Below are 18405 nucleotides of genomic sequence, written 5' to 3' on the forward strand. Positions count from 1 at the left end.
TTTCTTTTTCTGAAGATACACTTCTGAAGGAAACAATCTTGCTCCTTTGTTTGTATCGATAGGATAAACCTTTACCTGACAGAGAGTGGGAATTTGGTAAAGATTTATAATGTGTGACTGTTTAACACATTCATAGTACATGACAAAATTTTTAACAACTACAGTTCGAAACAAAGAGTTCTGCGTGAACCATTGTCATTCCTTTCATATGGAGAAAATTTCATCGAAGAAAGTTGAGCTTCGTGACGCTTGTCAATGACGCAAAAGAAGCATTGTCTAGATCTAACTGAACACTTTGATGAATATTTTTGAGAATTTAGCAATACATTCTGGAAGAAATAACACTTTTTTGGCAATATGCCATATTTCTTTTAGATGAGGGGGAAGGAATTATTGAGCATTCCTGTGATGAAACACAGAAATTGTCCAGTTTGGGGTCTACGTAAGAGTTACCACAGAGAAAACCAATAGAAACGCTAATTTACATTTCATTTTTTAGCATCACACATTTACATATCAGATCTACAAGTATCATGTGGTTAAATGTTTCCAAACTTAAAGAGAAGCCATTCATTTTTCTCCCAGAGCCTTGCAATACGAGATCCGCATCAGATAGATTCTTGCTGAGGCTTAAAGAATCTCGTAAATGGAATAGAAAGATTAATTTTCAAATGTTTGTTAGCAAGTATTAAACTGCTTAATGAAAACAGATTTACAATTTAACGTACAGAGTCTGGATTACCATAAATAAAGTAGTTTAGCTGCCGCTCAAATATTAGTCGAGTATCATGAAAGAAGAAATGGCGAAGCAACAGACATAAATTTACATGGGAACACCAAAATCTTAAGGCCTTAAGACTTTTAAAAATCTTAACCCAGCCTTGCTGACATTGTATACACAGCTTTAAAAACATTTGCATGTCTGTAAAACAAAAAGGTATATTTTTTCGATGACAAAATAATGAAAATATATTTATTTGCCTAAACACACAAAATTTCAACCAAGATTTAAAACATTAATTTTTATTTATGTATGTCCTAAAATTAAGCGCATAACTATTTTTATTTCCAAAACACAAATTATTTTCACTTGTACGAAATAAAATGCAGATTATCTTCTTTTCAACGAAAATTAAACTAGGACATCTTTTATAATATGTAGATTACATAACTTCCTCCATTAATATTCATAGGCTAAATGTTTATCCATTACTTCAGGTCATTATTCATATAGTATATTCATTCTAAGTTAACAGCACCTTAAAAATATGTGCAGTTTTGTATTACTTGTTTATGCAATTAAAACACTCAAGTTGCATAAACACTTTCATTTTACTTAGCCTAGAGCCAGCGATCCAGGTAATTGTACTTCCTAATAAACTTAGCTGAATAAACCGCATTATTGTTTCACGAAGTCAAACATTGACAAGATTTCAAAAATCGGCGCAAAACAAAAATTTTTTACAAATTTAACGTTTAATATACTGGGTACTTATTTGCACGTACCCAGAATAATAAACATTACATTTTATTCACATTGCTCTTCCAAAATAAAATTTCAATGACAGTTCCCAAGCAGCAAAAATCTGGTTTATTTTTTTAAAGAAACACCTGGATCATAAAAAAAACAGCACTTAGAATTACTTTCCCTAATTCATCATTATCTTTTCCCTCATAATCTGAAAAAGCAACAAATTTCTTCAAGATATAGCATTTATTTTAGTACTCTTCCTAATAATTTAATGGTAATGTTCTAGAAGTACACTAAATAAATATCATTCATTATCAAATATCATGCGGTTTCAAACTGCTTATAAAATCTTAGGGACTTCGTCAATCTATTCAGACAGAAGTTTATATTACATTTCGTGCATCTTGGGAAAGGAAGATATTTCCGGTATTGAGAAAATTTCGCAGTCACATTTTTGCGGAAAGATAAACTCGAAAAATTCAAACATCTGTCTAATGTTCTATGTTAACGGCAAATAGGAAATTCCGTTTTAAAAAAGACGAGAATGTTTATTCATTTGAATGTGTTTTCTGTTGACAATGCACCACGGTTTCGACATTCTAACGAGGAAAAAGGATTTCGCTTTTGAATTGCACATATAAGGACAAGGCAAAACCGTCTTTATTCTCTTTCTCTTGCAGGAGGAAAATTCAAGGTTTTCAAATTGCATTTATTATTTTATGATTTTTCCCGCGAGAAACTAACAGATGCAATAAAAACGACTGTTTACAGTACAAAGTACAAAAGGTAAACTAAGAAAGGAGAGAAATTGCTTTGAAAATTGCCGCTTACATTTCACAAACAGCGTCGGTTTAAAATGAAAGCAAATACTATAAAGCTTCGAAGAATTTCACTAATGTTCACATAGAATGGTAAAATTACTTTTTATTATTTTACTTATGAACATATTGAGTTTCAGGCAAGATGTGATATTGACTAATTCGACTAGTTGAAATTTGAAAGATTTTACACCAGCGTAGAATTAAGATCAGGGTACTACTTTTACAACCAACACTTCAGTACAATTCACTGCTTTACAAATTAAGCAAGATTTTCTTTCGTAGTGAAAATGACTGTCGAAACGATGTGATAACGAATATTAAACAGTACTCAGTTGCAGTAATGAGTATATCAACGTCTAGAAACTCCAGATACGGAAACAATATTCATGTATTCTGGTTCACGTTAACATTACACATAGGTAAAACTAAGAAACCCAATCATGCAGCCAACCATGCTATCGAACTCCCAGTATTCAGCGATACTGCCACTGGTGGCATACAATACTTAAATAAAACGCGTTTTTATGGTTTCATATGTACATTTGTGACAGTAAATTTCTCCCAGTTTTACAAAGAGTAGATACTAAATTCACAGATACAATGGCAAAGTACGGCGAAAGTCAAACGTTCCTTCAGAAAAAACAAGGAATGCTCTCCACACTTTTAATTCTCTCGAATGAAAATTCATACAAAGATAACCTTTATAAAAACCTGGAAAGCCTCACCAATACTATCTGCAAATTCTTCCCTGTTGCTTATCAAATTGCCATATTTTCCAAGACAGAAAAACAGCGATTTTGATAAACTCCAGATATTTTCCTGCCACATTCCCAAAATCTTTTGCTCGGTGTATCTAAACTTATTGATAACACATAAGGCGTCCGAGAATTTCTCTGGCTCTGCCGTCTGACTTTCCGCACCTTTCCCTTCTCCTGCTGATAAGCTAGAAGACTTGCATACTGTAGGGTGCCTACGAAAAGCATTCCACGGTTTTCTTTGCTTCCTGCGAATTTCTTCACATTCATTGGTCCACAATGGTTCTGCATACTTTGGGAGTCTTCCTGATGATTTAAGAATCGAGAGTTCAGCTGCATGCAGGAGGATGTTCTCACCATTATTTCTTCTCAATTCAGAGGCTTCCAAAACAGGAGTTCACAGCAATGGAATTCCACTCGCTGAATACAGTTGAAGTAAGTAGATACAGAACAATGAGTACATTCACAATGCGTTTTTTGATTAACAGTGATTACATTTACTTTTAATATAAGCAATATTATTTATATCAGTCATTGCTTGATTTAATTTCAAACGGCTTACACATGGCATCTTTACCAAATTACTTGAACTGCTATATTCTGAATTAATTGCGCACTTACTTGTTCGAATTTGGCAGCTAGCCAAAGCGCGAAAATCTCGAGACGTTCGTTTATATAAGCGTCCAGTAAATAATGTACAGGTCTGCTTCTCCTGACTGTTTTCTGTCATTTATATATATATTGGACAGCCGTGAATTCGTCCTTACTTCAAAAATAAGAAATAAAGTCATATTTCAGTAGTGAAATACTAATTGCCAACATGTGATTTGCATTGATTTCGGAAATATGATTTTTTAAAGTATATAAAATGCCTAACTTAATAACTTTATAGATTAATGTCATTTTTAAATATTTTGTGTATATTTAAAAATATATTTATAAAAAATATTTTAAGCATTAACTATTTTAACAAAATTTTAAACAATTATTTGGCGCGTATTTTTAGTACTAATTAAATTTAATAAATCGAAAGTATTTATATTAAATTTACATTTCATTAGATGAATCTACCTTAGATTAATATATTTAGATGAAATAAAGTAATGAAACATTGCAAAGTAAATCTTATGCGGACTTCAGATTCTTAAAAGGGCAGATTTAGTCTCTTTTCATTCTAAAAGTAACGGTGATAAACTAAATAAAAATGCTAAAACGACCACATCTGAAAGCGGTCATATCATGACGCTTCAGCGACGTCGACAAATTGCCAAAATGCAACGGCAAATATTTTGCGTCTTCGCAACGTTGTAAAGACGTCGTAAAAGTTACCACGACCACTTTGCAACCTCTCGGACCAGTTTGCAACGTCGTTGCAACGTTGTGTGCTACTTGGGTATGCACGCATCTGTTTTATATAAAACCATGAGCTCGCCAGTGACTGATGGGTAAGACTGCTAGTTCAATTTGATAAATTTGATAAGAAGTCTCTCAGATAGTACCTTGCAGGAAAGAAATGCCGACAAATAGTTACGGTTGCATGAAATAAAAGCCTCACCAATATCTGCAAATTCTTCCCTGCTTCTTATCAAATTGCCATATTTTTTAAAGACAGAAAAACAGCGATTTCAATAAACTCTAGATATTTTCCTGTCTCGTTCCCAAAATCTTTTGCTCGGTGTATATAAACTTATTGATAACACATAAGGCGTCCGAGAATTTCTCTGGCTCTACCGTCTGACTTTCCGCGCCTTTCCCTTCTCCTGCTGATAAGCTAGAAGACTTGCATACTGTAGGGTACCTACGAAAAACATTCCACGGTTTTCTTTGCTTCCTGCGAATTTCTTCACATTCATTGGTCCACAATGGTTCTGCATACTTTGGGACTCTTCCTGATGATTTAGGAATCGAGAGCTCAGCTGCAGGGAGGATGTCAGTTACTACAGTCACAGAGTCTTCAGTATCTGTATTAGTATTCACCGTTTCTAAGACAATCACAGCTGAGCATAAGAAAGTGACTAGGCTGCTCGATCATAGATAAAACGAGGTCCAACTTCAAAGGAGGTATACCACTTACATAAGGAGGAGTCTCAGTAATCATAAATACATCCTATTGGTTACTGATTATGTAAGGAACGTAAGGCAAGATAATTTTGTTTTACAAAATTAAATATCTAATCCAAAACTTTGTATAAAAATGCGAAAGGGAATTATGTAGATTAAAGGTGAACTCAGTGGTACAAACCGTGATGAAAAATTAGATGAGATTATTAGCGGATAGGAAATAAAGATTCAGAATGGTATGAATCAGTATCTTTCGGTTAAAGAACGTAATAAGAACTTTAACAGGAATTCCTGGTGAGATAGTACTTTGGATAAACAAAGATGGATTGTTAGAGCCTTTCGTTAAAGTAAGCTTTGATGATGATATGAGAAACAACAGGAAAATAAGGTATAAGAGGGAACTAGCTATTTGTAAAAAGAACATAATGAGGGTTACAAAGGAAAACAAAATAAAATTGTTAGCATCGGTAGAGAATTATGACAACATTAGCAGAAAACTATGACAGTGCCAATAACAGAAATAAGATTATTTTAGAAATAAAATTTGAGGCAGAAGATATTTCAATAAAAGAAATATATACTAGAGCAATTGATGAAATTTGGGGAACTGATGACATCACAGAGCCACAAATTGATTTTGTTAAGTGAAGTGAATCCGAGAAAGATTTTACTTTCGAGAAAATATTGTTAGTTATGATCAATCTGAGAAATAAAAATTCTCCTGGACTGGATGGAACTGGAGCCGATTATTATCAAGAAATTGTTTTAACTAGGCCCGTTTTTTTTTCATTATGTTATATAGCAAGTGACTTGATTTTAACAGCTTTTAGAGATCCTGTAAAATAATAAGGCTCATTTGAATCACAAAGGATAATGGTTTAATAAGGCTATTTAGTCTGTTGAAGTTGTTTGGTAAAATTTTGGACAACTTATTCACAAATTATATTTCCATTTATATAAGACCAAAAATATTTCTGAACGGCAATTCTGTTTCATGAAAGGTAGAACAGGCCTTGTATAAAAACATCATTAGACATAGAAAAAGATATTTTCATGTGGCCCTGTTTTATTTGATTTTCGTGGGGCATTCGATTCTTTCGCTGGTTTTCCCTGAACGAAGAATAAAAAAGATAAGATTTTACTAATAACATATTGTGTATTTTAAGGAATTATTTTAAAGACGGGAAGATTATTTTTCGAATGAAAATGGTTGGTGATATTGTTATTGAAAAAAAATAAGAAAAGGGTGTCCACAGGGCTCGTGCAGTGTCCCTTGTTTTGATCCAACAAATTGATCAATAATTTTAATATGGACAATGTTGAATTGGTATGTTCTGCGGATGACAGTTTGATTTTAAAATATGATGTTTCTCTGGAGAAGGTAAAGAACAGATTTAAAGTTGTAAGAAAGGAATTAGTGAATTAGACCAGAGAAGAAAAACTTTAATTTAATATAGACAAACCATCTCGACCTTTTTTCCCGAGGGTGGGAGGAAGATTAGTCCACCAAAGATTAAATATAATGGAAGGAAAATTAAATTTGTAAACAAATTAAATATTTGGGGGGGTCTTGAACTGTAAATTTAACTACCATTGAGCACTTTAAAAGTTTACAGAAACCACTTTAAAGTATTACATACAGACTACTTTAAAACCAGACAGCCTACTTAAAAATAGTACAGAAATATTTTCCCTTGAGTACTAAGTATTATTGCTCAAAGGAATACCCTCCCCGAGGTTTTTATATCGAAATTTCACTGTTCCAATCACTATATATGATGTTTGCGCCTGGGATTGTCGATCGGGGGAACTATTGGGGTTAAATCAGCAACTAAATAGCTTGTAGAGAGGCTGGATGTTGACAGTCAGAAGATCTTTCAGTCTCCATGGAGAAGGCACGTGTTCTTACTGGTGTACCCGCTTTCGTTGCAATACAAATTTCACTACAATAAATTTCTTCTATGAAATGGTTTTGCGGAAAGACTTGAAATTTTGGGTGTAAATGTTAATAAAAAGGGTTTTTGAACTACTATATAACATTGGAATTTATCCTGCCGAAAATAAGAGTGCTGTATTTGATAAAATTTTTATAGGTACTGGACAAATTGATATTGATACAGACGGCTCTGAAATAAAAAGTGGAGTCGAAAGTGCTTCCATGGTATACTTTGATGAAATAGATTGAAAATAAGAAATTTACATTGGATAGGCTGAATGCCGTTTATCAAGCCGAAATGAGGGCAATATTTTATGTTTTGAAATGGACAAAAGTAAATCTGGTTTTTGGTAAACTATTCATATGGATTCGGATGCTATACCTGCTTTACAAGCGCTTTCCATCCTTATAGCGGCAACACTGTGGTTAAACAAATTAAAAATAATTTTAGATCTCTAAATCATAATCACAACATTTATTTGCACTGGATTAAGACCGCGATAAAGCTCGAATAATTGAAGACATTCAAAGCATTACAGCATCCCACCTTGAGCTCAAGCCCCGGATAACTTCGGTGAAAGCTCATGTGGGTATTGAAGAGGAAGAAGAAGCTGCCAAATCGGCAATTTCCAGAGAAGAAGCAACTTCCGTGAATATTCCCTGGCCGAAATCTTATTTAAAATACAGTCTGAAAAGAATTCATGGAACAATGGGGCAGCAGGAGTATACCAGTGGGAATACTGGAAGACGTCTTTTAAACTTCCTCCCAAAAATAAAATCTGAATCGTCTAGCTCAACTCATTTGATAAGCTGGTTTATAACGGGTCATAGCCTTTTCTCACGTACTTCTTTGAGAGGAACACCGTCCTCCTCAGAATGGGGTAGCAAATTAAAGTCCTGTAAAACAATGTATGACCTTATATAAAATACGCACTCAAGACGAAACAATTAAGAAAAAATTGAGGTAACAATCAGAAAGGAGTGAATCTGTGCAGAATAATCCGAGTTAAGCACAGAACTTTCACTACTCTTGGTAATATGAAACAAGCTGAAATTACACAAAAATGGTGAAATCTGCTATATCTCTTCTTAATCAACAAGTAGCGCTTTTGCGTAAATATCAACTAATTTACAGAATACCAGAACCTTAAAACAGCTAGCAATACTTATTCATGCTTCATAAAGAAATTATGGGTCCCCTTATAACAAGCTGTGGAACTTCTGTGAACTCAGTAACTTGACTAAATGCAGAACACGTAAGTGCAAAATATAATGTACAAAAGTTCAAGTTAGTGCCAATGATAGCATGCAGTTAATTTAAGTTTAGTATTTTATGTTCACGTTAATATCCTTGTAAAATAATTTCGAAAATACCCTCTGTACCTGTAAGCGCCTGAGACACCGTCTGTGATTAACAGTTGTAGCAATGACAAAAATATTGAAACTTACCTTAACTGCAGATATCCTCCAAAGTATAAAAGAGCTTAAGGCACCGACTGTGACGATATCATTGCATCATTATTGAAGACATCACCGATGTTAAATATCAGATGTCCTTCACTTCAAACTTGAACCTGGCAAAGTACGGGAGTGATAAAGAAAAACTCAATGCAAGAGACTGAGTTAAAAGCGTATGCTATTACAGTTTCACTGACATTCATTACACTACAGATCTCAAAAAGTGATTGACTTGCATTCTTTCACAAAGCTATTAGAACAGTTAAGTGAATAGACACCAGAGCAAAAGCTGTTTGCATTTTCTAATGTTGAAATAACTGCAACATACTTATTTCAAATTGGAATTTTATACGAAATGGTTTTATGTAAACATTCTGCTTTATCTGAGCTCCAAAAAAATAATACAGGCCCACCAGCAGCCGAGCGCTGAAGTTGCTGAACACTGGTAGTTCCGTGACTATCGGAACGAATTGGCTACGGCTGCGTTTCGATAGTTTTCTCATTGTGTAACGTGTATACGAGTCAGTTTTCCTTAGAAAGCTATCCATGAAGGCATCTTTTCCCTTAGGTGGACAGCCCTCGAGTGCTTTGTCATAATCTAAACCAAACAAAACAAAAATTAATAGTTTACTTAATGTTAGTAGAAAACTGTTATACCTTATACACTGTTAAATATTTGCATAATCGCCTGCAGTAACGGCAACCGTCGTCAATAAAAGGAGGTGCTTTCCTTAGTGGCACCGCAGTTCATTTTAGTTCGAGCCAGAATAGACCTGCCCGGGGAGAAGCCAGGGGATGAGAGATTCCGGTTCCAGTCCTGTTCCGGTTCCCGTCTTGTTCCGGTTCCCGTCTTGTTCCGGTTCCCGTCTTGTTCCGGTTCCCGTCTTGTTCCGGTTCCCGTCTTGTTCCGGTTCCCGTCTTGTTCCGGTTCCCGTCTTGTTCCGGTTCCCGTCTTGTTCCGGTTCCCGTCCTGTTCCGGTCCTGATCCAGTCCTGTTCTAGTTCCAGTCCGGCCGTTTAAGTCCAAAACACGTAGGAGCTGAAGTCTGAATCCAGCGAATAGAGATATATGCCGAAAGGGCAAGATGGATTTTGTCTTTTAAAAGAAAGTGTTCTTCACCGTGCCGGCATAGCTGTTACTTTAAAGCATTTTGAATATTTCCAGCTAAGATGTTAAGTTTTCGTTTATGATGTTAAGTTTCATCATTTTTGAAGTTCCAGTTAAATAAACTTTTAAGTTTTAGACAAGGTTTTTGTGTTCCTCAGAAATTTTAGATTCGAAGTCAGATATATCACATAGGATTTAGCGGAAAAATCAACATTTGGCGCCAAGCGACAGGATATTGTCTGCAAGGTAAACGACTTTTTTTATTTTTGAATCATGGAAGCCTTAAAGTTAGCACGAACTCAGTACAGAAGATTATTCAGTAAAGCGTGTAATGAATTTGACAATGAAGAAACTAAATTTAATCAGGAAGAAAAATTAATTAAAATAAAAGTTATTGCCGAGAAAGCTAAAGTTTTGTTTGATACTGAAATGAAAATACGAGAATTAATGTTTAAAGAAATTACAGATGAGACTTTACTTATTAAGGAAATAGATGAATCTGAATTATATTTTGATAGGTGGAGACTTATGGAAAGTAAACTAAAAGATCTTACTTCTGGTACCCCGAATGTAACTTTAATTGATCCATCCTTTGTTCAGAATAAAATGTTACATTATCCGAAGATTAAATTGCCTATCTTTGACGGCAGCGTGAAGAAATGGCTAGGATTTTGGGGGCAATTCCAAAAGATTGATAAAGATCCTACATTAGATAATAATGATAAATTTGCTTATTTGGCACAGGCTATGGCGAAGAATTCTCCCGCAGAGGAAATAGTTAAAAGCTTTCCGCCAACTGGCGATAGTTTCAAGAGCGCAATTGAAGCATTGCAAACGCGTTTTGGTAACAAAGAATTACTAACGGAGATTTATATTCGTGATTTGTTAAGCCTTGTTATTCAAAAACAAGGTACACACTCTTTGCGGAAACTATACGATGAACTCGAATGTAATCCAAGAGCCTTGGAGATATTGGGAATAAATAGAGGCAAATATTGCGCGATATTATATCCATTGGTAGAATCAGCATTGCCGAATGAAGTCTTAAAAACGTGGGAGAGATTTAGGTTTTCGCGTAAAGGATCAGAAAGTTTAACCGGCGAAAACGCCGAGTTAAGAGAAAGGGAATCTGACCTTGAGCGCCTTTTATGTTTCCTGTGCGGTGAAGTTGAAAGTGAGGAAAGAATTTCTTTAGCAGCTAAATCTTTCAATGTTTTCGATCGATTGGCTCACGGTAATAAGAAAGGAAATTCGGGTTTAAAGATAAGAGAACCTCACTTAAAACCTACGGCAGCTGAACTGTTTACTTCTTCTCATGAAGCTAGAAAAGGCTGCATATTTTGTTCCAGTATAAATCGTGGTTCTGCGGAATGTTTTCAGGCGCGTAACTTATCGTTGTCGGAAAGAGAAGTTTTGGTCCAAAGGACACGCTCTTGTTATCTGTGTCTGAAATCTGGACATTCTGTCACGAGGTGTAGATTAAAAACAGTTTGTTTTACATGAGGTAAAAGGCATCATATTTTTCTATGTAAGGGCCATTCACAAATGAGTGAGACAAGGGCAACGGAACAGCCTCCAAATCAGGCTGAAACACTCGCCAACATTTCTTCAAGGTCTCCTAAAGTTTTGCTGCAAACAATAAGAGTAATAATTAAAGGAGATAAAAAATCTCGTTCGGCTCGAGCTATGATTGATACTGGTTCTCAAAGGTCATATATTCTGCAAAGCGCAGCTCAAGATATGGGTTATAGGTATACGGTACAGGAATACCTTAGCCACGCATTATTTGGCGGTACAACGACCAGTTTGTGTGAACATAAAGTTTACAAAATTCATTTATCTAATACGTCTGGCTCGTACAGTTGTAATTTTGATACGTTAAGTCAGCCTGTTATTTGTAATAATATACCTTCTATTGGACAAGGATTATGGCTTAAAGAGCTTGCTGACTGTGGAATAAGTTTAACAGATCGTTTAGAAGGACCTATAGAAATTTTAATAGGAGCCGATGTTGCAGGACGATTATTAACGGGGAATCGTAAACAAATTTCAAACGGTCTTGTAGCTATTGAGACAAAGTTAGGATGGACGGTTATGGGAAAAACCGGGGAATTGAATAGTGAAGGTTCAACATTCATAGTTACTTCAATGTTGAATAAAGAGGCTTGTATTTCTGATTTATGGGCCCTCGACTCGCTTGGTATTACGGACCCATCCGAACAAAAGAGTAAATTGGAATTGTATGAGGCTACCAGGCAACATTTTCTTGATACTGTAAAAATAGAAGATAACCGCTTTGTAGTGTCTTTGCCTTGGTTGGAAGGGCACCCTCCCCTGTCGGATAATTTTGAGTTATCGCTTAAAAGGTTGCACGGTACGATTAGGCAACTTGAACTGGATAATCTTCGCCAAGAGTATGAAAATATATTCCAAGAATGGTGCAAAGAGGGCATAATAGAGGAAGTACCCGTAAATGAATTGGATTTACCCCATCATTATTTGCCACATAGACATGTTGTTAAGGAACATAGTACTACGACGTTACGGCCAGTATTTGACGCTTCGTCTAAAGCAAAGGGTTCTCCGAGTCTCAACGATTGTCTTGAAAAGGGATTAAACCTTATTGCATTTATTCCTACAATCCTAAATATATTTTGTTAAGAAAAAATAGGGGTGATTTCTGATATTCGTAAGGCCTTTCTACAAATTGGCCTGAATTCTAGTGACAGAAACTTCCTCCGATTTCTTTGGATAAAGGGTGAAGATGGCTTGAAGCATTTTCGTCATTGTCGAGTCGTCTTTGGTGTAACCAGTAGTCCATTTTTACTTGGAGCTGTTATTCAATATCACCTAAATTCAATTTTAGAGAAAAATAATGCAGATGTAAAATATCCTTCCAACATTATTGTTAAATTAATGAATAGTTTCTATGTTGATAACTGTGTAACAAGTGTCGGAAGTGAAAATGAATTACAGCGCTTCATGAAAGTATCTTCAGATGTTATAGCAGAACGAAAATTTGAATTACGGGGCTGGAAATATACCGACTGTAGTTTAGAAACCGAAACTATTGCGAATGTATTAGGTTTGTTATGGGAAAGACAAGGCGATACTCTTCAAATAAATGTTGCTAATTTACAAAATCTTTGTTTCGAGAAAGTCACGAAAAGAAGTATTTTTGCAATAGCCCATAAAGTATTTGATCCCATAGGTATAACAATGTCCAGTCCTTATATTACCTAAGATGTTAAAACAGCGTACATGGGAAACAAAAGTAAAATGGGACGAAGAAGTTAACACTGAAATTAAAAGTAAATTTTTGAAATGGGTAAAAGACATTTCTCTTTTGGAAAACATTAAAATTTTAAGGTGGGTACGATATCAGCCAAAACAGTGTTCAATCCATGTTTTCTGTGACGCCAGTCAAGCAGCGTATGCGGTAGTAGTTTTCATTCGTGTAGAAGAACCTGAATCAGTTATAGTCCAGTTGCTTCAGGCTAGGTCTAGAGTTTCCCCTTGTGGTAAAAAGGAAACGACTATTGTAAGATTAGAATTGTTAGCAGCAACTATTGCATCTCGTCTTGCTGCAGACGTTCTAAAAGACTTTGAGGCCAGAAGTACACTTTCTGGACAGATTCAACTACTGTCCTTGCATGGATAAAAAGGGAAGAACTATGGGGGACATTTGTAGAAAATAGAGTACAGGAAATAAGGCTTTTGACACGTGTGGAGGATTGGAGGCATATACCTGGTCACCTTAACCCTGCAGATCTTCTAAGTAGAGGGTGTTCAGTTGGCCAACTCTTCTGGTCAAAATGGTGGGAGGGTCCGAGCTGACTTTTAAAATCCCAAGAAAATTGGCCGAGTGCCGAATTTATAACTGATGAAGCGGAAATAGCCAGTGAGGGAAAAAAGGCAGTGGTTTCATCTCTAGTGTCTACCGAAAGGTTTAGTTTGAGTGAGCGATTTACTAGCTATCGAAAAACAGAGTTGTTGGTTGGATTCAACGATTTTTCTTTAATTGCAGAAATATGAAAAAAAGGAAAGGTGAACTCACTGTTGATGAAATTGATTTTGCAGAAAAGGTTGTTATTCGCTTGATTCAATAGGAAACGTTTCAGGATATAGAAGACGCACGCTTACGAACTCTTAGTCCATTTTATGATGCGGGAATTCTAAGAATTAAAACTGGTGCGTTTCGAAGAGATGACACGTTAGAGTTTAGAACACCTATAATATTACCAGGAGAACATCCATTAGTTAGGAATTTAATTATGGAAGAACATAGAAAGATGCAGGTGTACAATATATACTGAATACCTTAAGGGAAAGGTTTTGGTTGTTATCTGGCAGAAGAACTGTGCGTTCTGTTTTGAGTAAATGCATTACTTGCAAGAGATATTCTGCTGTACCTGTTGACCACATATCAGCCCCACCGCCAATAAAGCGAGTAAATGATTCAGCAGTATTTCAAGTAACTTTGTGGTCCTTTATTGCTTAGAAACAAAGAAAAGGCATGGATTTGTGTTTTTATATGCGCCGTTTATAGAGCGGTCCATTTGGAATTGCTGACTTCTCTATCTACAGAAGTGTTTCTTCAGGCTTTTCATCGGTTCGTGTCGCGAAGAGGTAAACCCACAACTGTGTACAGTGATAATGGAACTAATTTTGTAGGAGCTTCAAATGCATTCAAATTAATAGATTTTGAACAAATTAATCGGCAGGCAGCCAATGAGCGAATAACATGGAAATTTATTCCCCCTGGTGCTCCATGGTGGGGTGGTTGGTGGGAACGTCTGATCGGAATGATGAAGCAAGTCCTTAACAAAGGTCTTAAACATGCTTGTTTAAATTATGAAGAAATGTACACGATACTGTGTGACTGTGAAGCGATTCTTAATGACCGACCGTTGACAGTAATTCCTTCCGATCCTGAATTTAAAGCTTTAACTCCTGCCAACTTTTTAAAAGAAATTAGAACTAGTAGTTTGCGGGATATAAAATACGGTATTAAATCAAGTAATTTACAAAGAAGATTTCAGTATATTCAAACTGTACGAGAAGCATTTAAAAATAGATTTCGTAAAGAATATTTGGGAATTCTCAAGGTTTCGCATAAAAGAGCTGAAAGGAAAGTTACTATTAAATTAGATGATATAGTTTTGATCGGTAGTAGTGACAAAAGACTTTTTTGGCAACTTGGTCGTATCATAGAACTACTTTCAGAACCTGATGGAATAAATCGGCTTGCAAGAGTAAAGACCCGAAATGGAATTTTGTTTAGAGCGGTTCGAACTCTGTATCCTTTAGAGGTAACGCAAATGATGTACTCGTGAAGCTGCAGAATGAAAAACAAGATTCGTTGTCTGAACTTAAACTCAACGTAGATGATAAAATCTGTGAGGCCTGTGATACGATCTGGTAGAACTGTAACTCCGCCGGACAGACTGGCATATTAAGGCTCTTTACAATTGTTTTACTTTGTTATGAAAGTTCACTTTTTTTTTTTTTTTCTTAGGTGGAAGGATGTTAAATATTTGCATAATCGCCTGCAGTAACGGCAACCGCCGTCAATAAAAGGAGGTGCTTTCCTTAGTGGCACCGCAGTTCATTTTAGTTCGAGCCAGAATAAACCTGCCCGGGGGAGAAGCTAGGGGATGAGAGATTCCGGATCCAGTCCTGTTCCGGTTCTCGTCTTGTTCCGGTTCCAGTCCTGTTCCGGTCCTGATCCAGTCCTGTTCTAGTTCCAGTCCGGCCGTTTAAGTCCAAAACACGTAGGATCTGAAGTCTGAATCCAGCGAATGGAGATATATGCAGAAAGGGCTAGATGGATTTTGTCTTTTAAAAGAAAGTGTTCTTCACCGTGCCGGCCTAGCTGTTACTTTAAAGCATTTTGAATATTTCCAGCTAAGATGTTAAGTTTTCGTTTATGATGTTAAGTTTCATCATTTTTGAAGTTCCAGTTAAATAAACTTTTAAGTTTTAGACAAGGTTTTTGTGTTCCTCAGAAATTTTAGATTCGAAGTCAGATATATCACATAGGATTTAGGGGAAAAATCAACAACACCGTTTATGCAGATTTCATCAACTAAGATATAATTCCTTGCACACGATGTATCGCATTTATATTCATTATGATTAGTCGTTTTAAGCGGTTTACCATATGATAATTGATAATCATTTCTTGCACACAAGGAAAAGAAATATAAAGAAAACTTTGCAACTGTATAAGAAATTAACAAAACTATACAAAGTAAAATGAAAATTCATGAAAACATTGTTCAAGGAATTTGTGAAAAGAAATAAAGCATATTCATATCTATTCTGATAATGTATTTTAATCAATTTATCAAAAATTAATAATGTTGAATAATGTCCTTTCTGGCACATATTGTCCTTGAATATGCCCATTATAGTAAATAGTATAAAAGTATCTACATTATTTTATACACTTACAACTCAGATGATATAACTTTAAAGATATTATTGCAAATATATGTAAAGATATTATTGATAATTTCTTATATACGGAGGTAGAGAGAACCTATCAATGCTAACAATAAAAGTATTTGAAATAAAATTAGTTTATTATTGTTCAGCATTTGTTTTTACATTTTAAATCATCATACAATGCCTGAGAAGCAAGTGTACGGCTATTTGTCGGGAAAAAATAATTCATACACATTATTATTTTAGTTCTTTAAAATTTTCTACAAAGTTTAGAAAATTTTATTTTAAAATAGGCTCTAAACGCAATAGACAATGCGAATTTTTAAGCGCAGAGTGTAGCAAAAAAGCGCGTAAACTTATAGCTTCATCGATGGAGTATTAGGGGGTTTGAGGTTAGTAGAGACACTTTTCGGCTGCTTCACATTCTTCGCGTCGGTCTCCTGATAGTGACGACACTGACACCAGTTAGCTCTCGTTTTCAGGTCTATTCTCCGAGACGCTGTTGGTCGGACTCGATTAGCCGCATAAGCAGGACAGCCAACACGTGCTTTGCCACCCTCCCCCACGTCGAGGGAGGGCTCACGAAGGGAGCAGGTAACGTATAATTCTCTGAAAAAGTGAACAGTTATATAAGCATTCATAACAATTCATAGGCACGACTGACTTCTGTAGTACTATAAAATTACGTATTTAGAATAACTAATATAGTCAAGAAAACGATACATATAATAAATTCAGAGATTGTAATATTAAAATTTATGATATTTTATTTGCAAACTAATGCAATTTGTTCAATAATTAATTCTATCACCAATTTGCATTTATCGATATATTTCCTAAATTTTTAAATCTAACAACGATTCCCGTTGATTTCATCAAATATTAACTACTTAATTTTATTGGGTTAGTATGAAAATTTAATCTTTTGTATATGTGCTTAGTTATAGATTAAATAAAGAATAATAAATTTTAAGCGTTCAGTCTACAGAATACAGATGTTTTAGATGAATCTTTCCCTTTTATGTAGGTTGTATTGACCACTTTTGAATAAAATCCGTTGACAAAGTAATGGTAAATAAAGTAGCTGAAAATCAATTGCCTCAGAGTTGCTGAAATTATGCTTAAGAAAATGGATTTTCCAGCCACTGGTTGTTTGAATAATTTTCGCTACAAGAGTACATAGATGTTCTATTTTTGCATAATACTTAGATCACACTAAGTACCTACATGGCTATTTAGCCTAAATTTGAGAAAAACAAAAGCAAAATTACCTGTCGACGGCTGTACAGAGGAAATGTGAGCACAAATGCAATACGATCGGTGCTCAATACTGTCTGTAAAACAAAATATACACCGAGGCCAAAATATTCTTCATGAGACGTTTATATTCGCATACGCTGGTTCCAAACAGATACTTCTAATTAGAAAAATTCTTTAAATAATAAAAACGTTCTTGATATGGCATTTTTAAATTGAAAAGTATTAGTTTTGCAAAAGTTACTAAATGTAAATTTTTATTCTGCTTCCACCCCGTTGCCTGCAGTTATATTTAGTAAAATATTATATCCCTACAACATCACATACAAAATTTCAAACTAAATCTAGTGAGTGGAAAGGGCAAGGAAGCTGCACCATTTATGATATCTAGTTCAAATTGTTTGAGTAGAAGATTACAATGAATAACAAAGCAAAAAGGAAATTTACCTTTGAAGGCTCAAGAAACGACACACGTTACTTTCGATGTAATAACTACAAATAAAATCATTAAAACTGTTTGAAACAAAAAGTTCTCTATCTCATCTAGTATTTTCTCAAAAAGGAAAATGACTCTGCTCCGTGCTATTAATAATAAAATAAGAATCTTTAGAACAAAATAATTTCTGATCCCGAGTTTCACAAATATCTCGACATAAAGAAATTCAAATTCACAATAAACTAATATTTTATTGATTTAAAATTGTCATTAACAAAACTTCAAAATGCTATTGAAGTAGCGCGAAGTAGACTTCTAAGTTTCCTTTGAGAATGTTATATTTCTATTCTTATATAAAAATATTAATTCGTAAAATACATTTTGTTTATGTGACGGAAGCTATTCGTAAGTTATTTCAACTTAGCTCCTTCTACTTTTGGTTAGCAGCCATGAACATTTTCGATCTCAGCGAAAACTGCGAGAAACAACATGCTTAATATGTCTGAGTTAGACAAAGGATTCAAAGTTACGCACGCGATTTTTGAATCAAGTATGTCACGTTACCCAGTGATATGAATGTTACCATTTTTCGTAATTTTTACTTAAACAAGTTGCGCCACATTTTAGAAAGATAGTTTTATGAAAAGAAAGGT

General features: G+C 34.9%; 1 protein-coding gene across 9 annotated transcripts in view; it reads right to left on the reverse strand.

The window, feature by feature from the left end:
• Positions 1-18405, reverse strand: part of LOC118190083 (hexosaminidase D-like) — a 278340-nt gene that overhangs the window by 197837 nt on the left and 62098 nt on the right. Inside the window, exon 1 of one of the 9 annotated variants that reach the window (XM_085808046.1) lies at positions 9160-9824. The exons of 7 other annotated variants lie outside the window; for them this stretch is intronic. The gene's annotated coding sequence lies outside the window, so the exon portion shown is untranslated. Of the gene's footprint in view, positions 1-9159; positions 9825-18405 lie in introns of those variants that run through there. One more of the 9 variants, XM_085808045.1, reaches the window with a different exon arrangement.

This window comes from Stegodyphus dumicola, chromosome X1, assembly GCF_044657685.1.
Source record: "Stegodyphus dumicola isolate Sdum_Otavi_A_Nest chromosome X1, ASM4465768v1".
Classification (NCBI taxonomy): Eukaryota; Metazoa; Arthropoda; class Arachnida; order Araneae; family Eresidae; genus Stegodyphus; species Stegodyphus dumicola.